The 23,969-nt window shown below is 41.0% G+C and overlaps 11 non-coding genes across 11 annotated transcripts; 6 read left to right on the top strand and 5 right to left on the bottom strand.

Moving 5' to 3' along the window:
- Positions 1–3,203: 3,203 nt before the first annotated feature.
- trnam-cau (transfer RNA methionine (anticodon CAU)) lies at positions 3,204–3,277 on the top strand. Its single transcript has one exon. It is a non-coding gene; the product is annotated as a tRNA-Met (tRNA).
- Positions 3,278–5,264: 1,987 nt separating this feature from the next.
- trnal-cag (transfer RNA leucine (anticodon CAG)) lies at positions 5,265–5,347 on the bottom strand. Its single transcript has one exon. It is a non-coding gene; the product is annotated as a tRNA-Leu (tRNA).
- Positions 5,348–5,442: 95 nt separating this feature from the next.
- trnam-cau (transfer RNA methionine (anticodon CAU)) lies at positions 5,443–5,516 on the top strand. The gene has a single exon. It is a non-coding gene; the product is annotated as a tRNA-Met (tRNA).
- An 846-nt stretch (positions 5,517–6,362) lies between these two features.
- Positions 6,363–6,436, top strand: trnam-cau (transfer RNA methionine (anticodon CAU)). The gene has a single exon. It is a non-coding gene; the product is annotated as a tRNA-Met (tRNA).
- Positions 6,437–7,102: 666 nt separating this feature from the next.
- trnal-cag (transfer RNA leucine (anticodon CAG)) lies at positions 7,103–7,185 on the bottom strand. Its single transcript has one exon. It is a non-coding gene; the product is annotated as a tRNA-Leu (tRNA).
- An 834-nt stretch (positions 7,186–8,019) lies between these two features.
- On the bottom strand, positions 8,020–8,102 carry trnal-cag (transfer RNA leucine (anticodon CAG)). The gene has a single exon. It is a non-coding gene; the product is annotated as a tRNA-Leu (tRNA).
- A 95-nt stretch (positions 8,103–8,197) lies between these two features.
- Positions 8,198–8,271, top strand: trnam-cau (transfer RNA methionine (anticodon CAU)). Its single transcript has one exon. It is a non-coding gene; the product is annotated as a tRNA-Met (tRNA).
- A 666-nt stretch (positions 8,272–8,937) lies between these two features.
- Positions 8,938–9,020, bottom strand: trnal-cag (transfer RNA leucine (anticodon CAG)). The gene has a single exon. It is a non-coding gene; the product is annotated as a tRNA-Leu (tRNA).
- Positions 9,021–9,115: 95 nt separating this feature from the next.
- Positions 9,116–9,189, top strand: trnam-cau (transfer RNA methionine (anticodon CAU)). Its single transcript has one exon. It is a non-coding gene; the product is annotated as a tRNA-Met (tRNA).
- Positions 9,190–9,855: 666 nt separating this feature from the next.
- trnal-cag (transfer RNA leucine (anticodon CAG)) lies at positions 9,856–9,938 on the bottom strand. Its single transcript has one exon. It is a non-coding gene; the product is annotated as a tRNA-Leu (tRNA).
- A 13,293-nt stretch (positions 9,939–23,231) lies between these two features.
- On the top strand, positions 23,232–23,305 carry trnam-cau (transfer RNA methionine (anticodon CAU)). The gene has a single exon. It is a non-coding gene; the product is annotated as a tRNA-Met (tRNA).
- The last annotated feature ends 664 nt before the right edge of the window (positions 23,306–23,969 follow it).

The following is a 23,969-nucleotide window of genomic DNA, read 5'->3' on the forward strand; positions in this document are numbered from 1 at the left end:
TTAGTATAAAGGTTTAAGTTCAGTGGAAATGGTTGGTATGTTTTTACACCTACCTGCCAGCTGTGACACCTTGTACAGGGGCGGCTGTAGTCTGCTTATTGGTCAGTTTCACTGTCTCAGGTTGGTTTAGATCAAGTAAAATGGTGAAAGAACAATGTAACCTATGTGATCTCTCTTTCTTCTCTGGGCTCTGCTCTTGCATTCTCCTCTTCCTCTCTAATTGGGCTTTGCCATTATGGGTTAAAGGACACTCGCGTCCTTCATGGCATCTCTCTTGATTTTTCCAACTGGCTACTGAAGCTACGTCTTTCATTCTGTATTTCTCAGGTAACATTCCACTTATGCACAATTAATTATACACGTATTATTAATTAAGTCATCATGAATCTGCTTTGTTGCCATTTCAAGGGTAACCTTCATTACTGTTAATAAACGCTTTCTCTTACAAACTATGTGCAAACTATTTTTGATTTTAAGTCATTTTTAAAAGGTACTTGTTAAATTACTATATACTCACATTCTAGCAATACCTTCCCACACATTTTTCTATTCTAACTGTGCTTATTTCAATCTGTATAAGTAGTAGAGTGTGGTAATACACAGACAAAAAAATAAGTTAAAGAAAGAAAGCAGGTCCTTTAGTTATATAATGAATGATAGGATCAATAAATATTTTCTCATTTTACATTTTAATATATTTTTGGCCAATGTGCTCTTACAATTCAATTTGTCTTTTCATTGAAATTGTTTTGCCCTTTTTTAGTTTACCAAACCAAGATTTGGTGGGTCCCACATTGCTGCTGCAAAGCCAAATCTGAGTGTGGCTAGGAGACCATCTCAGGCTGTTGACCAACCCAGCGCAGCAGTGTCCAGTGCCCCTACACCAAGCACCACTGTCTCTGTAAGTACTGGCATAATCCACATTGCATTCTAAGACAAATTCCACATCTGTGCACTTTTTAGAAACTTGCATTCTAAGATACATTCCACATCTGTGCACTTTTTAGAAACATATTTTGTATTCCAGGAAACATCTCAGGCTGTTGACCAACCCAGCGCAGCAGTGTCCAGTGCCCCTACACCAAGCACCACTGTCTCTGTAAGTACTGGCATAATCCACATTGCATTCTAAGACACATTCCACATCTGTGCACTTTTTAGAAATATATTTTGTATGCAGGAAATCTTATCATAATGAATTAAGAGCAATAATATACAGTTTTCACACAATATGCAGTCAGTGAACACATTTCCACAATGCTTACATTTTCTTAACAGACAAGCTATACCTCCCAACAAAATTATGGATTGTTTTTGTAGTATTTACAAATGTTAACACACACCACCCCACAATAGCAAAAACAATATTCCAAACCTTAGATACAGTATAAAAACCTCGGCTTCTTCAATGATATCAGTTCAAAAACAATATATCTCAGCTGATAATAAACAAACAATTGAATAATTGACACACACCTGATTTATGTTGGGTAAATTGGGCCAACCATAGCTGATTCCAGTCTGGCTTAGACTCAGTGGCAGGGGTTATTTTTTCTGTTACATTGACACTTATACATTAAAAGGAGGACTTTGAGGAGTGATGTTTTTGGAAACAGAAAAAGACAAACACTGTAAAGTCTGGACGAGGAAGAGTAAGAGCAAGGGGCCCAGGGAGAAGAGCAGGCCCAGTGAGAGGTGCAATGAGAGGTGCAGTGAGATGTGCAGTGAGATGTGCAGTGAGATGTGCAGTGAGATGTGCAGTGAGATGTGCAGTGAGAGGTGCAGTGAGATGTGCAGTGAGAGGTGCAGTGAGAGGTGCAGTGAGATGTGCAGTGAGAGGTGCAGTGAGATGTGCAGTGAGAGGTGCAGTGAGAGGTGCAGTGAGATGTGCAGTGAGAGGTGCAGTGAGATGTGCAGTGACAGATGCAGTGAGAGATGCAGTGAGATGTGCAGTGAGAGGTGCAGTGAGATGTGCAGTGACAGATGCAGTGAGAGATGCAGTGAGATGTGCAGTGAGAGGTGCAGTGAGATGTGCAGTGAGATGTGCAGTGAGATGTGCAGTGAGAGGTGCAGTGAGATGTGCAGTGAGAGGTGCAGTGAGAGGTGCAGTGAGAGGTGCAGTGAGATGTGCAGTGAGAGGTGCAGTGAGATGTGCAGATAGAGGTGCAGTGAGATGTGCAGTGAGATGTGCAGTGAGAGATGCAGTGAGATGTGCGAGAGGTGCAGTGAGATGTGCAGTGAGATGTGCAGTGAGAGGTGCAGTGAGATGTGCAGTGAGAGGTGCAGTGAGAGATGAGAGGTGCAGTGAGAGGAGCAGGGCCAGGGAGAAGAGCAGGCCTAAGGACTTCCAAAGGCTGCAAGAACAGTAGTCAGTGATGAAATTCGTGCCACTCTCATTGACCATGTAATCAACCACGGTCTTTCGCTAAGAGAGGCTGGTAAACAGTAAAGGGAAAAAAAACTGATTTGCTTTTTACTGGAATACTGTACATGTGGACATACAGTTCCCAACCAATACATTTAGTGTAAAAATGGTGGATTGCATGTTTTGTATGCAAATACCTGTAAAACTGAAACACAAAAGTCTATGAAGTTTTTGTAATACAATAGCCAGTATTTTGAAACCCTAGTACTTTGATTGACTGCATGTACCTTGTGAAGTGAAAACAAGTGTTATTCTTTGACAGAATAATTTCATTCTGAGTCAGATTTCCAGTGTTTTGGTAAAGTTAGTGTGTGCAGAGAAAGATGTGTTCTATTTTGAAATGAAGAGTTAGTATATATTTACAGTTTTTTTCAATTGTTTACACGCAATTTTGAAAACCTCTACCTCCTTCTCCTCTTCATCTACCTCCTTCACCTCTTCCTCTACCTTCTTCTCCTCTTCCTCTACCTCCTTCTCCTCTTCCTCTACCTCCTTCTCCTCTTCATCTACCTCCTTCACCTCTTCCTCTACCTCCTTCTCCTCTTCCTCTACCTCCTTCTCCTCTTCATCTACCTCCTTCTCCTCTTCCTCTACCTCCTTCTCCTCTTCATCTACCTCCTTCTCCTCTTCCTCTACCTCCTTCTCCTCTTCATCTACCTCCTTCATCTCTTTTTTTTCCTGACATGACGGCCAGTGGACAGCAGCATTTTTGCACCTACACGGAATGGCAGATGATCTAGAATCTAGAGCTTCACCGCTCACCCGAGTCAGAGAACATGCCTCGTTGGCGCAGTTAGGCAGCGCGTCAGTCTCATAATCTGAAGGTCGTGAGTTCGAGCCTCACACGGGGCAGAATGGTTCTTTTTGATACACGGGACCGTGTAAATAAAGGAGCTGCTTTCTGTATTCCCTTTTATGTCTTTGTCCATTTCTTCATATGCACTGTAATTGAAATCCAGTGTTTTTTTAAGACTAATGTTGAACAAATGCAGTAATAGTATTACTCTCATATTCATGTCATATGTGCTAATGTTGTTACAATGTTTTGTTAAGGCTTATATTCAATTCAATTCAATTCAAATTTATTTGTATAGCGCTTTTCACAATACACATTGTCTCAAAGCAGCTTTACAGAAATTGCATTTCGGAAATGTACATAGAAAAATACAGTTAGTTAATCAAGTATTAATTTATGGCATAACATATCGCCGGCTTTGAGTCGTCTCTTCACAGGCGTCGAGTCGTCTCTTCACAGGCGTTGGGGCATCTGAAGTCTCCGTGAGAGGCTGGATACAAACTGGAGCTGACGAACGCTATTTACCTCGGGACTAGCGTCCCGAGATAACAGCAGAAAGGCAGATGGGAAATAATTAGCATAGCTGATGTTCATAATGTTAATGCATTCGAACTGATTCAGCAGTATCAAAGGTTAAGCATTAAGTGAATGCTTGGTTAAAGAGATGCGTCTTTAATCTAGTTTTAAACTGGGACAGCGAGTCTGAGTCTCGTACAATATCAGGAAGGCTATTCCAGAGTTTAGGAGCTAAATGCGAGAACGCCCTCCCTCCTTTAGTGGACTTAGATATCCTAGGAATGACCAGAAGCCTCGAATTTAGTGATCTTAAAGAGCGCGATGGATTGTATGGCGATAGAAGGTCTGTTAAATACACAGGAGCTAAACCATTTAGGGCTTTATAGGTCAGTAGGAATACTTTGTAATTGATACGTAACTTAATAGGTAACCAGTGTAGAGATGATAAAATAGGTGTTATATGATCATATTTTCTTGATCTAGTAAGAACTCTAGCAGCTGCATTTTGCACTAACTGTAGCTTGTTGATTGAGGATGTAGGACAGCCAGCTAATAAAGCATTACAGTAATCTAGTCTCGAGGTCATGAATGCATGAACTAACTTTTCTGCATCAGAAACAGATAGCATGTTGCGTAGCTTAGCAATGTTTCTAAGGTGGAAAAAGGCTGTTCTTGTAATATATGAAATATGATTTTCGAAAGTCAAGTTGCGGTCTAGTATAACACCCAGGTCTTTTACTGTAGTGGATAAAGTAACAGGACATCCTTCTAAATTAAAGTTGTATTGTAAGGGATTTTGTGGGTAGTTTTTTGGACCAATAAGTAGTACCTCCGTTTTATCTGAATTTAATAGCAGGAAATTACACGTCATCCAGCATTTTATATCATTTAGACACTCTGTCAATTTAGATAAGTTAGTGTTTTCATCTGGTCGTGATGAGATATATAATTGAGTGTCATCAGCATAACAGTGGAAATTAATTCCATGTTTTCTTATAATATTACCAAGTGGCAGCATATATATTGAGAATAGCAGAGGGCCTAACACCGATCCTTGCGGCACTCCATAGTCCACTGACGTTATCTTTGCATGTCTTGTTAATGCTAATCTAATGTTTTACATGACATTCCTTGAATCTTGTGTCATGACACTCCACCCCATGCCCCCAAACCCATGACATTTCAGTCCAAGAAATTTCCAAGAATCCTTGCCATGAAATTCTACTGCATCTTCTTCCGGTAAACATCACAACATGTCATTTCGTGAAATTCAGTTGAATCCGATTCAATCAACATGTCCATTTTTTCTGAAATGTCATGACTTGAAATTCCAAGTGCCATAGAATCCCATACATTGCACTAAAGTGTTACTATAAAGGTCATGTACTGCAGGTCAGTGTTACTTTAATGTTTGGTTAATTCTAGCATGAACTGAATTGCAGTGCTTTGTCAACATTATTGCATTTCTGGATAAACTTGCCAGAGGGTTAAAGACTCTAGCTTGAGCCCGCAGCCTAAGGTTAGGTTTGTCAGAATTGGGATTCGAACCCACGCCTCCAGGGGAGACTGCGACCTGAACGCAGCGCCTTAGACCGCTCGGCCATCCTGACATGACGGCCAGTGGACAGCAGCATTTTTGCACCTACGCGGAATGGCAGATGATCTAGAATCTAGGCCTTCACCGCTCACCCGAGTCAGAGCACATGCCTCGTTGGCGCAGTTAGGCAGCGCGTCAGTCTCATAATCTGAAGGTCGTGAGTTCGAGCCTCACACGGGGCAGAATGGTTCTTTTTGATACACGGGACCGTGTAAATAAAGGAGCTGCTTTCTGTATTCCCTTTTATGTCTTTGTCCATTTCTTCATATGCACTGTAATTGAAATCCAGTGTTTTTTTAAGACTAATGTTGAACAAATGCAGTAATAGTATTACTCTCATATTCATGTCATATGTGCTAATGTTGTTACAATGTTTTGTTAAGGCTTATATCATTCTTTCATTCTAATGGCATGTCTTGTTAATGCTAATCTAATGTTTTACATGACATTCCTTGAATCTTGTGTCATGACACTCCACCCCATGCCCCCAAACCCATGACATTTCATTCCAAGAAATTTCCAAGAATCCTTGCCATGAAATTCTACTGCATCTTCTTCCGGTAAACATCACAACATGTCATTTCGTGAAATTCAGTTGAATCCGATTCAATCAACATGTCCATTTTTTCTGAAATGTCATGACTTGAAATTCCAAGTGCCATAGAATCCCATACATTGCACTAAAGTGTTACTATAAAGGTCATGTACTGCAGGTCAGTGTTACTTTAATGTTTGGTTAATTCTAGCATGAACTGAATTGCAGTGCTTTGTCAACATTATTCCATTTCTGGATAAACTTGCCAGAGGGTTAAAGACTCTAGCTTGAGCCCGCAGCCAAAGGTTAGGTTTGTCAGAATTGGGATTCGAACCCACGCCTCCAGGGGAGACTGCGACCTGAACGCAAAGCGCCTTAGACCGCTCGGCCATCCTGACATGACGGCCAGTGGACAGCAGCATTTTTGCACCTACGCGGAATGGCAGATGATCTAGAATCTAGGCCTTCACCGCTCACCCGAGTCAGAGCACATGCCTCGTTGGCGCAGTTAGGCAGCGCGTCAGTCTCATAATCTGAAGGTCGTGAGTTCGAGCCTCACACGGGGCAGAATGGTTCTTTTTGATACACGGGACCGTGTAAATAAAGGAGCTGCTTTCTGTATTCCCTTTTATGTCTTTGTCCATTTCTTCATATGCACTGTAATTGAAATCCAGTGTTTTTTTAAGACTAATGTTGAACAAATGCAGTAATAGTATTACTCTCATATTCATGTCATATGTGCTAATGTTGTTACAATGTTTTGTTAAGGCTTATATCATTCTTTCATTCTAATGGCATGTCTTGTTAATGCTAATCTAATGTTTTACATGACATTCCTTGAATCTTGTGTCATGACACTCCACCCCATGCCCCCAAACCCATGACATTTCATTCCAAGAAATTTCCAAGAATCCTTGCCATGAAATTCTACTGCATCTTCTTCCGGTAAACATCACAACATGTCATTTCGTGAAATTCAGTTGAATCCGATTCAATCAACATGTCCATTTTTTCTGAAATGTCATGACTTGAAATTCCAAGTGCCATAGAATCCCATACATTGCACTAAAGTGTTACTATAAAGGTCATGTACTGCAGGTCAGTGTTACTTTAATGTTTGGTTAATTCTAGCATGAACTGAATTGCAGTGCTTTGTCAACATTATTGCATTTCTGGATAAACTTGCCAGAGGGTTAAAGACTCTAGCTTGAGCCCGCAGCCAAAGGTTAGGTTTGTCAGAAGTGGGATTCGAACCCACGCCTCCAGGGGAGACTGCGACCTGAACGCAGCGCCTTAGACCGCTCGGCCATCCTGACATGACGGCCAGTGGACAGCAGCATTTTTGCACCTACACGGAATGGCAGATGATCTAGAATCTAGAGCTTCACCGCTCACCCGAGTCAGAGCACATGCCTCGTTGGCGCAGTTAGGCAGCGCGTCAGTCTCATAATCTGAAGGTCGTGAGTTCGAGTCCACACGGGGCAGAATGGTTCTTTTTGATACACGGGACCGTGTAAATAAAGGAGCTGCTTTCTGTATTCCCTTTTATGTCTTTGTCCATTTCTTCATATGCACTGTAATTGAAATCCAGTGTTTTTTTAAGACTAATGTTGAACAAATGCAGTAATAGTATTACTCTCATATTCATGTCATATGTGTCAATGTTGTTACAATGTTTTGTTAAGGCTTATATCATTCTTTCATTCTAATGGCATGTCTTGTTAATGCTAATGTAATGTTTTACATGACATTCCTTGAATCTTGTGTCATGACACTCCACCCCATGCCCCCAAACCCATGACATTTCATTCCAAGAAATTTCCAAGAATCCTTGCCATGAAATTCTACTGCATCTTCTTCCGGTAAACATCACAACATGTCATTTCGTGAAATTCAGTTGAATCCGATTCAATCAACATGTCCATTTTTTCTGAAATGTCATGACTTGAAATTCCAAGTGCCATAGAATCCCATACATTGCACTAAAGTGTTACTATAAAGGTCATGTACTGCAGGTCAGTGTTACTTTAATGTTTGGTTAATTCTAGCATGAACTGAATTGCAGTGCTTTGTCAACATTATTGCATTTCTGGATAAACTTGCCAGAGGGTTAAAGACTCTAGCTTGAGCCCGCAGCCAAAGGTTAGGTTTGTCAGAATTGGGATTCGAACCCACGCCTCCAGGGGAGACTGCGACCTGAACGCAGCGCCTTAGACCGCTCGGCCATCCTGACATGACGGCCAGTGGACAGCAGCATTTTTGCACCTACGCGGAATGGCAGATGATCTAGAATCTAGGCCTTCACCGCTCACCCGAGTCAGAGCACATGCCTCGTTGGCGCAGTTAGGCAGCGCGTCAGTCTCATAATCTGAAGGTCGTGAGTTCGAGCCTCACACGGGGCAGAATGGTTCTTTTTGATACACGGGACCGTGTAAATAAAGGAGCTGCTTTCTGTATTCCCTTTTATGTCTTTGTCCATTTCTTCATATGCACTGTAATTGAAATCCAGTGTTTTTTTAAGACTAATGTTGAACAAATGCAGTAATAGTATTACTCTCATATTCATGTCATATGTGCTAATGTTGTTACAATGTTTTGTTAAGGCTTATATCATTCTTTCATTCTAATGGCATGTCTTGTTAATGCTAATCTAATGTTTTACATGACATTCCTTGAATCTTGTGTCATGACACTCCACCCCATGCCCCCAAACCCATGACATTTCATTCCAAGAAATTTCCAAGAATCCTTGCCATGAAATTCTACTGCATCTTCTTCCGGTAAACATCACAACATGTCATTTCGTGAAATTCAGTTGAATCCGATTCAATCAACATGTCCATTTTTTCTGAAATGTCATGACTTGAAATTCCAAGTGCCATAGAATCCCATACATTGCACTAAAGTGTTACTATAAAGGTCATGTACTGCAGGTCAGTGTTACTTTAATGTTTGGTTAATTCTAGCATGAACTGAATTGCAGTGCTTTGTCAACATTATTGCATTTCTGGATAAACTTGCCAGAGGGTTAAAGACTCTAGCTTGAGCCCGCAGCCAAAGGTTAGGTTTGTCAGAATTGGGATTCGAACCCACGCCTCCAGGGGAGACTGCGACCTGAACGCAGCGCCTTAGACCGCTCGGCCATCCTGACATGACGGCCAGTGGACAGCAGCATTTTTGCACCTACGCGGAATGGCAGATGATCTAGAATCTAGGCCTTCACCGCTCACCCGAGTCAGAGCACATGCCTCGTTGGCGCAGTTAGGCAGCGCGTCAGTCTCATAATCTGAAGGTCGTGAGTTCGAGCCTCACACGGGGCAGAATGGTTCTTTTTGATACACGGGACCGTGTAAATAAAGGAGCTGCTTTCTGTATTCCCTTTTATGTCTTTGTCCATTTCTTCATATGCACTGTAATTGAAATCCAGTGTTTTTTTAAGACTAATGTTGAACAAATGCAGTAATAGTATTACTCTCATATTCATGTCATATGTGTCAATGTTGTTACAATGTTTTGTTAAGGCTTATATCATTCTTTCATTCTAATGGCATGTCTTGTTAATGCTAATGTAATGTTTTACATGACATTCCTTGAATCTTGTGTCATGACACTCCACCCCATGCCCCCAAACCCATGACATTTCATTCCAAGAAATTTCCAAGAATCCTTGCCATGAAATTCTACTGCATCTTCTTCCGGTAAACATCACAACATGTCATTTCGTGAAATTCAGTTGAATCCGATTCAATCAACATGTCCATTTTTTCTGAAATGTCATGACTTGAAATTCCAAGTGCCATAGAATCCCATACATTGCACTAAAGTGTTACTATAAAGGTCATGTACTGCAGGTCAGTGTTACTTTAATGTTTGGTTAATTCTAGCATGAACTGAATTGCAGTGCTTTGTCAACATTATTGCATTTCTGGATAAACTTGCCAGAGGGTTAAAGACTCTAGCTTGAGCCCGCAGCCAAAGGTTAGGTTTGTCAGAATTGGGATTCGAACCCACGCCTCCAGGGGAGACTGCGACCTGAACGCAGCGCCTTAGACCGCTCGGCCATCCTGACATGACGGCCAGTGGACAGCAGCATTTTTGCACCTACACGGAATGGCAGATGATCTAGAATCTAGAGCTTCACCGCTCACCCGAGTCAGAGCACATGCCTCGTTGGCGCAGTTAGGCAGCGCGTCAGTCTCATAATCTGAAGGTCGTGAGTTCGAGTCCACACGGGGCAGAATGGTTCTTTTTGATACACGGGACCGTGTAAATAAAGGAGCTGCTTTCTGTATTCCCTTTTATGTCTTTGTCCATTTCTTCATATGCACTGTAATTGAAATCCAGTGTTTTTTTAAGACTAATGTTGAACAAATGCAGTAATAGTATTACTCTCATATTCATGTCATATGTGTCAATGTTGTTACAATGTTTTGTTAAGGCTTATATCATTCTTTCATTCTAATGGCATGTCTTGTTAATGCTAATGTAATGTTTTACATGACATTCCTTGAATCTTGTGTCATGACACTCCACCCCATGCCCCCAAACCCATGACATTTCATTCCAAGAAATTTCCAAGAATCCTTGCCATGAAATTCTACTGCATCTTCTTCCGGTAAACATCACAACATGTCATTTCGTGAAATTCAGTTGAATCCGATTCAATCAACATGTCAATTTTTTCTGAAATGTCAGTGTTACTTTAATGTTTGGTTAATTCTAGCATGAACTGAATTGCAGTGCTTTGTCAACATTACTGCATTTCTGGATAAACTTGCCAGAGGGTTAAAGAACCTAGCTTGAGCCCGCAGCCAAAGGTTAGGTTTGTCAGAAGTGGGATTTGAACCCACGCCTCCAGGGGAGACTGCGACCTGAACGCGCCAGCTGCCGAAGGATAGTCCGTCAAAATGGGGATAATGTTGAACAATGTTGAACGCCACAGCCAATCACGTCGACGCGCTATAACATTTGCAGCCAATTAGAGAGCGCCATTCTCGACATTATAACATTTGCAGCCAATCAGAGAGCGCCATTCTTGACTTTTTCCTTATCATTTTCGACATTTGACCAATCAGAGTACAAGGAAATGTCGATGGCACGTTTACGCTTAGCACCGCTAGGAGGAGGAGTCAGGAAGCTAGCCGAGTGTCAATCAAGTTGCCGAACTGAGCCGAAGGTGTACGAAGTAATGACATATCCTGAGGGGCGTGTCAGAGGTCAAAAAGTTCAGACGTCGAGCATCACTGTCACGGAGGTCAGGCATCATCATTTTAACGGAGGACTGCGAAACTTATTTTTCGGTAACTTTAACTGTATTTTCGGACAATGTAATTTTATATTTGTATATAATTGTATATATTATAATTGTAAATATCGTGTGTGCCTTTTTTAAAGAAATAATTTGTATTATAGTAGTTTTGTTCAAAACGATATAACCTAACCGTTAGACCCCCAACAAAAAAATGTCTGGCAAAAAATCCCATAAAGCCATGTCAGATACTGACTGGATTGCAAGGCTAAAAAAGTTTGCCAGCACAGGAGTTTGGCCATCAAATGAGGGTAACAGGCCAGCTCCTCGACAGAAAAAGTGGCATGACGTGTACCAAAGGGTGAGTGTGCTTTTGTCACCTTTGCATGATGTAATAATTGTAATCCTAATCATTTAATTCAATGTCATCATTATTTATAGATATGTATGTAGATAATGTTGCAGGTATTTGAGATTTATGTTTATTTATGTAAAAAAAAAAAACTTTTTTTTTGCACTGGGAGATTCAGAGATTTGAGGCAGTGGGGGTGGGGATGTTGAGTGAATGGATGTTTTTTTGAAGGTGTGAAATGTTCCTCTCTTGTTCTTTTAAAGGAGGATACAAACTTTACTCACTCTTTATCTCTAATTTTACAGTTTGTATCTCCCCTTCAAAGAACATGAATAAAAATAAATGACAGACTACAATAAATTAATGTGGCATTCATACTGATAAGTTAGAAATGCATGTATTCTATGTTATATGTGTGATAATGTTTACAGATTGAAAGATGTCCGATGCAGTCTCGCGGCCAGACAACCTTGCTCGGAGCGGTCCCAAAGTGCATATGTGGTTTTCACACTCAAAAGGTAACAATGTAAAGATGTAACTTGTATTTTTTTTATATATGTATAATTTACTGAACAAATTCTTCTCATTCAACAATTATTGTAGCCTATGTATTTTTGTGGTTGTCTTAAGCAGGCCACAGCCTCTATTGGACAAGCACCAAGGGTTGTTGAACAACAGTCTGCCGCTACTGGACCAGCACAGGAGGTCATGGCGCAGAGTCAGCGTCAGCTCCCACCCCAGCCTACTTCTAAAATTATACCAAGTTTGTCAAAGGTAATAACATTTTTTTTATATATATATAATTGCAGTTTTAATATACGTTTAGTATAAAGGTTTAAGTTCAGTGGAAATGGCTGGTATGTTTTTACACCTACCTGCCAGCTGTGACACCTTGTACAGGGGCGGCTGTAGTCTGCTTATTGGTCAGTTTCACTGTCTCAGGTTGGTTTAGATCAAGTAAAATGGTGAAAGAACAATGTAACCTATGTGATCTCTCTTTCTTCTCTGGGCTCTGCTCTTGCATTCTCCTCTTCCTCTCTAATTGGGCTTTGCCATTATGGGTTAAAGGACACTCGCGTCCTTCATGGCATCTCTCTTGATTTTTCCAACTGGCTACTGAAGCTACGTCTTTCATTCTGTATTTCTCAGGTAACATTCCACTTATGCACAATTAATTATACACGTATTATTAATTAAGTCATCATGAATCTGCTTTGTTGCCATTTCAAGGGTAACCTTCATTACTGTTAATAAACGCTTTCTCTTACAAACTATGTGCAAACTATTTTTGATTTTAAGTCATTTTTAAAAGGTACTTGTTAAATTACTATATACTCACATTCTAGCAATACCTTCCCACACATTTTTCTATTCTAACTGTGCTTATTTCAATCTGTATAAGTAGTAGAGTGTGGTAATACACAGACAAAAAAATAAGTTAAAGAAAGAAAGCAGGTCCTTTAGTTATATAATGAATGATAGGATCAATAGATATTTTCTCATTTTACATTTTATTATATTTTTGGCCAATGTGCTGTTACAATTCAATTTGTCTTTTCATTGAAATTGTTTTGCCCTTTTTTAGTTTACCAAACCAAGATTTGGTGGGTCCCACATTGCTGCTGCAAAGCCAAATCTGAGTGTGGCTAGGAGACCATCTCAGGCTGTTGACCAACCCAGCGCAGCAGTGTCCAGTGCCCCTACACCAAGCACCACTGTCTCTGTAAGTACTGGCATAATCCACATTGCATTCTAAGACAAATTCCACATCTGTGCACTTTTTAGAAACTTGCATTCTAAGATACATTCCACATCTGTGCACTTTTTAGAAACATATTTTGTATTCCAGGAAACATCTCAGGCTGTTGACCAACCCAGCGCAGCAGTGTCCAGTGCCCCTACACCAAGCACCACTGTCTCTGTAAGTACTGGCATAATCCACATTGCATTCTAAGACACATTCCACATCTGTGCACTTTTTAGAAACATATTTTGTATTCCAGGAAACATCTCAGGCTGTTGACCAACCCAGCGCAGCAGTGTCCAGTGCCCCTACACCAAGCACCACTGTCTCTGTAAGTACTGGCATAATCCACATTGCATTCTAAGACACATTCCACATCTGTGCACTTTTTAGAAATATATTTTGTATGCAGGAAATCTTATCATAATGAATTAAGAGCAATAATATACAGTTTTCACACAATATGCAGTCAGTGAACACATTTCCACAATGCTTACATTTTCTTAACAGACAAGCTATACCTCCCAACAAAATTATGGATTGTTTTTGTAGTATTTACAAATGTTAACACACACCACCCCACAATAGCAAAAACAATATTCCAAACCTTAGATACAGTATAAAAACCTCGGCTTCTTCAATGATATCAGTTCAAAAACAATATATCTCAGCTGATAATAAACAAACAATTGAATAATTGACACACACCTGATTTATGTTGGGTAAATTGGGCCAACCATAGCTGATTCCAGTCTGGCTTAGACTCAGTGGCAGGGGTTATTTTTTTCTGTTACATTGACACTTATACATTAAAAGGAGGACTTTGAGGAGTGATGTTTTTGGAAACAGAAAAAGACAAACACTGTAAAGTCTGGACGAGGAAGAGTAAGAGCAAGGGGCCCAGGGAGAAGAGCAGGCCCAGTGAGAGGTGCAGTGAGAGGTGCAGTGAGATGTGCAGTGAGATGTGCAGTGAGATGTGCAGTGAGATGTGCAGTGAGAGGTGCAGTGAGATGTGCAGTGAGATGTGCAGTGAGAGGTGCAGTGAGAGGTGCAGTGAGAGGTGCAGTGAGATGTGCAGTGAGAGGTGCAGTGAGATGTGCAGTGAGAGGTGCAGTGAGAGGTGCAGTGAGATGTGCAGTGAGAGGTGCAGTGAGATGTGCAGTGACAGATGCAGTGAGAGATGCAGTGAGATGTGCAGTGAGATGTGCAGTGAGATGTGCAGTGACAGATGCAGTGAGAGATGCAGTGAGATGTGCAGTGAGATGTGCAGTGAGAGGTGCAGTGAGATGTGCAGTGAGAGGTGCAGTGAGAGGTGCAGTGAGATGTGCAGTGAGAGGTGCAGTGAGATGTGCAGATAGAGGTGCAGTGAGATGTGCAGTGAGATGTGCAGTGAGAGATGCAGTGAGATGTGCGAGAGGTGCAGTGAGATGTGCAGTGAGATGTGCAGTGAGAGGTGCAGTGAGATGTGCAGTGAGAGGTGCAGTGAGAGATGAGAGGTGCAGTGAGATGAGCAGGGCCAGGGAGAAGAGCAGGCCTAAGGACTTCCAAAGGCTGCAAGAACAGTAGTCAGTGATGAAATTCGTGCCACTCTCATTGACCATGTAATCAACCACGGTCTTTCGCTAAGAGAGGCTGGTAAACAGTAAAGGGAAAAAAAACTGATTTGCTTTTTACTGGAATACTGTACATGTGGACATACAGTTCCCAACCAATACATTTAGTGTAAAAATGGTGGATTGCATGTTTTGTATGCAAATACCTGTAAAACTGAAACACAAAAGTCTATGAAGTTTTTGTAATACAATAGCCAGTATTTTGAAACCCTAGTACTTTGATTGACTGCATGTACCTTGTGAAGTGAAAACAAGTGTTATTCTTTGACAGAATAATTTCATTCTGAGTCAGATTTCCAGTGTTTTGGTAAAGTTAGTGTGTGCAGAGAAAGATGTGTTCTATTTTGAAATGAAGAGTTAGTATATATTTACAGTTTTTTTCAATTGTTTACACGCAATTTTGAAAACCTCTACCTCCTTCTCCTCTTCATCTACCTCCTTCACCTCTTCCTCTACCTTCTTCTCCTCTTCCTCTACCTCCTTCTCCTCTTCCTCTACCTCCTTCTCCTCTTCATCTACCTCCTTCACCTCTTCCTCTACCTCCTTCTCCTCTTCCTCTACCTCCTTCTCCTCTTCCTCTACCTCCTTCTCCTCTTCATCTACCTCCTTCATCTCTTCCTCTACCTCCTTCTCCTCTTCCTCTACCTCCTTCTCCTCTTCCTCTACCTCCTTCTCCTCTTCCTCTACCTCCTTCTCCTCTTCCTCTACCTCCTTCTCCTCTTCCTCTACCTCCTTCTCCTCTTCATCTACCTCCTTCTTCTCTTCCTCTACCTCCTTCTCCTCTTCCTCTACCTCCTTCTCCTCTTCATCTACCTCCTCTTCCTCTACCTCCTTCTCCTCTTCCTCTACCTCCTTCTCCTCTTCCTCTACCTCCTTCTCCTCTTCATCTACCTCCTTCTCCTCTTCCTCTACCTCCTTCTCCTCTTCCTCTACCTCCTTCTCCTCTTCATCTACCTCCTTCTCCTCTTCCTCTACCTCCTTCTCCTCTTCCTCTACCTCCTTCTCCTCTTCATCTACCTCCTTCTCCTCTTCCTCTACCTCCTTCTCCTCTTCCTCTATCTCCTTCATCTCCTCTTTGAGCCCCCCCTCTTATTCTCACTCTTCTTCTTCTTCTTCTTCTAGCTCCTTCCATTTTTGTTGAAGACAGGTGAACTCACCTGCTGCCTTTTATAGCACTCCTGAGTGATGCGTTTTCAAATTAGCACATGTGTGCTTCCACGCCTGATGGATGTGCATATCCAATTCATTCATTAGTGTGGTCAGTGGCAATCCGGGGCTTTGTAATGACAAGGAAGTAACCTCACAATCCTTATCTGTGTCTAAGGTGTGAAAATGTGTGTAGAGTTTTACAAATCACTGTGTGTAATGTTTTGCTAAAAGGGTAAAACAGACATTGTGTGTAATGTTGTGCAAATCTGTGGAGGGGTTTTGCTCATTGGAGTAGAATTTTGCAAATTGCGTGGAAATTTTTATTTTAGTGTGTAAGCAATCATAAAAATCTGTAACAAAATGTGTTATTGAGAAGAAAATTATCCATTTGGCCAATTGTGTTTTGTTGGTGTGAGTCTGTGTTAAGAGTTTAGGAAAAAGTATCTGAAGTATGGGTAAGCGCTTGTTAGCGATTGAAAAAAACTGTAAATACTTTTGAAAACAGATTCAAATAATTACAATCCTAAATTGCAATATTATTTCCCACTATTACTGTTTTTGACTGTATTTTAATCATATTTCAAAAACAAAAAGAATCTTACTGAACATAGACCTTTAAACAGTATTGTATAATTCCATCTAGGATTAGTTAAAATTATTGGACAGTTATGACTGTTTCTTTCTCTTGTTATATATGCAACATATATTATATTTCATTGCATGTTGTCTCGGTAAGTAATTTCAAATTTTATTGGTCCAAAATAATTGAATTTGCATATTAACTGTCACAACTCAGTAGAGTCACACAAATTAGTGCTAGCAGCTGACACAATTCTGAAAACTATTGGAACAAATGTATACATTTTATTCTATAACCTTAAGTACGTATTTGACATCCAATATTTTCTATTTTATATGAGGGTAGTCTTGGATAGATAAAGCGGTAATTAAATAAATGACCTGCTAGACTAAATGTTTTGTCTTTTTCCTTCACAGACTACTCCTTCGGGGGCATTACTGCAAGATGCATCTGCAGTTCGACTGCATCGTTTGTGGTCGGACACTTTGCCACCAGAGGATCACAGGTGGATTGCCAGCAGGCTTTTTAAAATGGGGCCCAAGGGAAAACCAGAGCTTCGAGACAACCTACAGCTCTGGTATTACCCACCACAGCCAGCACTTATTTACAACCAGGCTCCAGCTCCAGACAGATTTTTTTGTCATGCTCTGTTGCTGTGGATGCCGTACAAGCTGTGGAAGATCAAGGCTCTCTGTCCCAATTCTGCACAAAAGGGCACGGCAGGTTCTGGACATCGATAGGATGTACAACATGGTCACAGAAACCCTCATCTGTACCAAGTGTAAAGCCTCGCATGTGTCCTGGAGTCAGACTGTCCTGCAACAGCTGGATCTGGGCCATCGCTCTGAATTTCGGGTCATCCTCACGCGGAAGTAAGTACACTTTAATTCCACATCCAGTTGATAGCCCATCATCACATATGTTTGCAAATACTTTACAAATCAATTATGTAAAATATATGAATGTGTGGATTTTGCTTTTCCTAAGGTATGCCTGTGATATGAGAGTCATTCGGCTCCTGCGTGAGCGTGGCCTAGGCAACAGTCCCACGCGGGTCATCAAACAGCTGCGTGAGAACCACAGTGAGGAGTGGCTCCAGCGTATGGCCCGGTACACCACCCAATGTGTGGACTTCCTCAAACGACCCGGGGTGTTGCAAATACAATTCCAGGAACCCCCAGAGCCTACAGTGGTCCCAAGCTGCAAGTGGCTGCTCACCGTGTACAGCCAAGACATCCTGACAAGGCTGGATGAAATCCATGCAAGGATAACATCTACGTATGGTTCAGTCTTGAAGATGGATTCTACTAAAAAGGTTAGCAGGGGATTTTTGTTAATTTATGGTGTTTACTGTTATATCATTATCAGAGCATGAGTATCATATTCTAGATGGTGTGATGTTTCATTGCATTGCATGCTTCCTGTCATCTACTGCAGATCACTAAGAAGCTGGCTGGGACGGCAAGGGGAACGGGACTCTGGCTTACCTCTGTTGGCAATGAGTTTGGTCAGGTGCTCATGAGTGTGCTGACAGCACAGGAAGGAGCAGGACTGGACATGATGGTCGATGGTCTGGTGAAAAGGTACCAGCAGGCTAGTGTGGATCCACCTGCTGTTTTGTACGTGGACTGTGGCTGCTGCACTGATGTTGGTGAGACCAAGCTGAAAACCAGATTCAGAGGGTGGCCTGATCTCATGATTCGGTTGGACATCTGGCATTTTATGCGCAGGATTGCCATGGGGTGTACAACTGATGCCCATCAGCTGTATCCCATCTTCATGTCACGGCTGTCAGCGTGCATTTTTGAGTGGGATGCGGCTGATGTTTCTATGCTTCGCAAAGCAAAGAGAGAGCTGTTGATATCCCAGGGTTGGCCTGCGCTGACAGATGAAGATGTCAACAAGCATCTTACCAGGAATGAGCTGGCACTCCATTGCCGGAGGAGGACCTGTGGAGAGGAGACTACCATCCTTCTCCTTGAGCGGCTGCTTACAGAGCTCCTGAGCAGCAAGGGCAAAGACTCCCTGGGTGTTCCTCTCCTGGACCGAGAAAGGATGGAGCACATCTGGAATGTCCAGAAGAAGCATGTGAAATGCATTCAAGACCCCCCTGGTGTTGTGCTCTATACAGAGACAGGGAGCCTAAACAAGGGAGGCGTGCTTCTGAAGACCTACAGATGTGCCAGAGGCTCCACTTCTCTCGAGTCCTTTCATTTACACCTGAACCGTTTCATCCCAGGTATTGTCTTTGTCACACACACTGTGCATGTGTAAAGAAAGAGCATTAAGTGTTTTTGTGTGTTCCTTTAACACCTCCTAAACATTGTTGTGTCTATTTACAGGGACCAGTGCAAACAGTCTGAACTTTCAGATTTATCTGCTGGAGGGTCTACACCGGTGGAACCAGGACCGGGAGGCTGCTTCCCTGTCATCGGAGCCATCAGCTTTGCGCAGCTACACAGGAGAACTTGTTCACTGTGTAAACGGCAATTATGAAAAGCTGTTTGGCAGGAAAGTGGTCCCCACGTTTTGTCCCCCTGCATGTTACACCGGTGAGAATTATTTTATATATTTTTTATTTTATCAACTTGCAAATTTCTGTGTAACCTCCGTCTATATGTCAGATTTAACCCTATAGAGTCGATTGTATCATAATTGATATGCAAGTTTCTAAAGGACTCTAAATGATCAACATGATCAAAAATTTTTAGGAAACCTGGCCTCTGTCGTCTGATTGATTATAGTCTTTTAGTATAATTGTAAAAGTGTCCACCTTCAGCTCGTGCTTCACGTTTCTTTTCATTGTGAAACCTTTACTGATTTTATAAAGTAATTGTAAGAATAACTTTTATATTGTTACTAATATTTAATGACTAGTTACTAGACTGAAGCAGCTTGGGTTCACTTGATTAGAAAATCATGTTACATGTAAATATCAAAATGATCATCAGACTTTTCTCTCAATCATCATTGTATTGCATTTCATTTCATGTTTTGCCCACATAATTAAACGTGTTGGGCCTCTAAATAAAACTGTTTTGTTTTTTTTCTCCTTGACGATGAGCTCTATATTCTCACACTATATGAGCTACTACAAAAGCCTAATGTATCAAATATGATACACAACATTCTATTTAATTTCCGTTTGTTTATTGTTTTTATTTCAGGTGAGCTCATTGGAGTGCAGTATCTGTTCCAGCAGACTGGTCAGGCACTGCAGGACATGAATCCTGACTCTGAGCAGACAGCAGAGCTCATTGAGGACCTCAGTGTGGAGGAGGGAGATGAAGATGAGGGCTTCTGTGACATCAGCGAGGATCACACAATAGCAGATCCGGAGGCTGTTCTGTCACCACCCTCTTCCACACTGACACTGGGTTCTTCCACCCTGGTCACCAGCAGTGCCACACCTGTACTGGGCTCCACATCCCCTTCACTGATCCCTGACCCCAAACTTGTCCTCACACAGTCTCCTTCATCACCTGGACCCTCAGGGACTGCTGTCACACCTGTTCCCTCTGAAACATCTGTTTCAACTCTCCCCTCAGAGCCAGAGGATGCTGGTCAGGATGTTGATGAAGAAGAGACGGTAAATAATACTCTTTTGTATGTCTTTCAAATTAACTAGAATAATTATGATGAATTAACATCCAGTGCTTTAAATCCAGACTTTCCACATATTTTACATTTAAAAGTACAGCCTAAATTCATTTGTAAGCTGCAAATACACATCAAGTCAAGTCATCTTTATTTATTTGGTGCTTTGTAAAATGTCAAGAATGGCGCTCTCTGCTTTGTACTATACAGTGCTTTACGGTGATAAACAGGAAAATAACACAATCAGTTATGGAATTATGCATTAGACAGATGTGATATAATAATTGTATTGCATGTTTGTGTTTTTTAATAGGCTGTTGACTACCAAAATATCCCGGGTTATCAACATGTGGACCAGCTGGCAGAATATCTGGTGGATCTCCGGGACCACACAGCCCTCAGCCTGACCAACCAGGAAGCCAACACCATAATTGCTCTTTGGCAGAACCTGGATGACCGGGACAAGGAACGGGTGGTGTATGACAGTCGATGCCGAAAGAGACTGCTGAGTGGACGCTTCAAGGTCCCGAAGAAGCCCACTCACCCTGGTGTAGAGAGCACCACCAGATGTGTGCTGGGTGCAAGCAGCACACCTGCTCAGTGGCCTGACTGTTGCCGTCTGGTGGAGACCATCTTCATCAGACTTTGCACTGTCCACCCAAGCCCCAAAAGAAAAGGCAAGGGAGCCCTGTGAAGATGGTCTATGATCCTGCAAGACTATCGCAGGATAAGGCAGCTTTTACTGGGCAACAGCTTGGTGATGGGAGGAACATCCATGCAGCTGGTGGAGGTTAACCAGAACACCCTGCTTCAGTGGTATAACAAAAGACAGAAAAAGCAGGAGCTGTCTGTGCTGCTTCAGGGCATTCAGTTGCCTCAGCCCCTCCCTGAAGCTCATGAGCCTCTCCAGGTAGCCAAACGTCTACGGACTGAGCCAGAACAACCAGGGGAGCAGCACCAGTACAAGCTACCAGAGAGTACAGCTGGTCAGGCAAAGCAGAGGCAGACTTCTGTTGGGCGACCCCCTATCAGACCCAAGGCACCAGCGCAGAGTCAGACGTTGCTGACACCATCAGCATCTGGAGCATCACTGCAGATGGTACCAAATATACTTATACCATCAGCACCAGGTTTCCAGGGTGTGCCCATGTTCCAGGCTGTGCCAATGTTCCAGGGTGTGCCAATGTTCCAGGGAGTGCAAATGATCCAGGGCATCCCAATGGCCCAGGGGATGCAAATGGTACAGCCACTGTTACAGCCAACAGCTGTACAGGGCACCCGCTTACCCGCTTCACCAGCTGCCAATCCAGACGCCATGCCCAAGAGACCCTACAGGAGAACCGTAGAGGCCAACACTTGCAAAAAATGTGGGCAATTTAAAACAAGTGCTACAGGACATAGCCAGTACAGGGGCAGGGTGTACTGCCCACAGACTGAGACTGTTTCAAAAGAGGTGTGGTTAGAGGAAATGCGGAGAACCATTTCCAAATAATGTATATATTTTCATGTATATAGCATCATGTATATAGTGTAAACAGTTGTTTAAATAGTTAATACTTGTTGAATATTATTTAATTGTTTTTTTTTAACGTTATTTAACATTTTAACTTTTTATTTCTTGTTTTTGAAAACCTATTTAACTCTTCATTTTATTTATTTATTTTTAAAACATGTTACCAGTATTTAACATTTTAATATTCATTACTGTTCTGTTGGCATGATTGGAAAATAAAAACAAATTGGCAAGTGATTTCTTTTTGATTTTGACTTTCATATAACACTAGTTCATCAGAACACTGCAACAATATAACATTTGTATATAAAAAATATAATTTATACATTTTGTTATTCTTGTGATTGACATTTTCAGCATATTAGTTACTATTTAATGGGTTGCATCTTTGTTCATTACAAATAACAGATTTGCAAGTGTCTTGTTTGAATGTAACCTAAAAAAATACTTAATCAGATCAATAATAATACAACAACTACTAAATAATAACACTGTTCCATTGGCAATTATATATTTTTATGAAAGAATATCAAAGAAACACAACAAACAAATTACATATGTATATTTTATTAACACTGGAACAGTATGCATTCAAAAAGAATTTGCTTATTTACTTTTACTTTCATATAACACAATATTTCATCAGTACACTACACCAATATAACATTTTGTATTTAAAAAGATAATTTGTCCATTTTGTTATTCTTGTGACAGACATTCTTCATATTAGTTACTATTTAATGGGTTGCATCTTTGTTCGTTGCATAATAATGCAAATAACATTTTTTTTTTAATGAAAGAATATCAAAAAACAACAAACAAATTACATATGTATATTTTATAAACACTGGAACAGTATGCATTAAAAAATTTAGCTTATTTACTTTTACTTTATTATAACAATATTTTATCAGTACACTGCAACAATATAACATTTGTATATAAAAAATATAATTTGTACATTTTGTTATTCTTGTGAAACATTTTACAGCATATAAGTTACTAATTAATGATTTGCATCTTTGTTCATTGCATAATAATGCAAATAACATTATTTTTCATGATAGAATATCAAAAAACACAACAAACAAATTAAATATGTATATTTTATTAAAACGGGAACAGTATGCATTCAAAAATAATGATTATTTATTCAAATAATAAATATTACAAAAAGTTGTCTTTAGCTGGATTCGAACCCCGGTCTTGGTGCACACCTGCAATAGAAAACAGTGTGATATAAATGCGTGATTTTCACACACGAAGAAACCGGAAAATGTATCATAAGATCTATGCTAATGAAGGCATATCTTTGAACATCAAATTTCAGCCTTTCTTTTCTTCGTTTTTTCTTTCTCTTCTTCCCCCTCTCTTTTTCTTCCTTCCCCTTTTCTTCCCTTCTTCCCCACCTTTGTTGGACTATTGTTCCCCAGCTTTGACGCAGCGCCTTAGACCGCTCGGCCATCCTGACATGACGGCCGGTGTTGAGCAGCATTTTTGGACCTACACCGAATGGCAGATGATCTAGAAGGTAGGGCTTCACCGCTCACCCGAGTCAGAGCACATGCCTCGTTGGCGCAGTTAGGCAGCGCGTCAGTCTCATAATCTGAAGGTCGTGAGTTCGAGCCTCACATGGGGCAGAATGGTGCTTTTTGATACACGGACCGTGTAAATTAATGAGCTGCTTTCTGTATTCCCTTTTATGCCTTTGTCCATTTCTTCATATGCAATGTAATTGAAATCCAGTGTTTTTTTAAGACTAATGTTGAACAAATGCAGTAATAGTATTACTCTCATATTCATGTCATATGTGTCAGTGTTGTTACAATGTTTTGTTAAGGCTTATATCATTCTTTCATTCTAATGGCATGTCTTGTTAATGCTAATGTAATGTTTTACATGACTTTCCTTGAAACTTGTGTCATGACACTCCACCCCATGCCCCCAAACCCATGACATTTAATTCCAAGAAATTTCCAAGAATCCTTGCCATGAAATTCTACTGCATCTTCTTCCGGTAAACATCACAACATGTTATTGCGTGAAATTCAGTTGAATCCGATTCAATCAACATGTCCATTTTTTCTGAAATGTCATGACTTGAAATTCCAAGTGCCATAGAATCCCATACATTGCACTAAAGTGTTACTATAAAGGTCATGTACTGCAGGTCAGTGTTACTTTAATGTTTGGTTAATTCTAGCATGAACTGAATTGCAGTGCTTTGCCAACATTGCTGCATTTCTGGATAAACTTGCCAGAGGGTTAAAGACTCTAGCTTGACTCTAAAGACTTAAGGACTGG

Source organism: Siphateles boraxobius, unplaced genomic scaffold (assembly GCF_051911475.1).
Source record: "Siphateles boraxobius isolate OS27281-9 unplaced genomic scaffold, OSU_SipBor_1 42, whole genome shotgun sequence".
Lineage (NCBI taxonomy): Eukaryota > Metazoa > Chordata > Actinopteri > Cypriniformes > Leuciscidae > Siphateles > Siphateles boraxobius.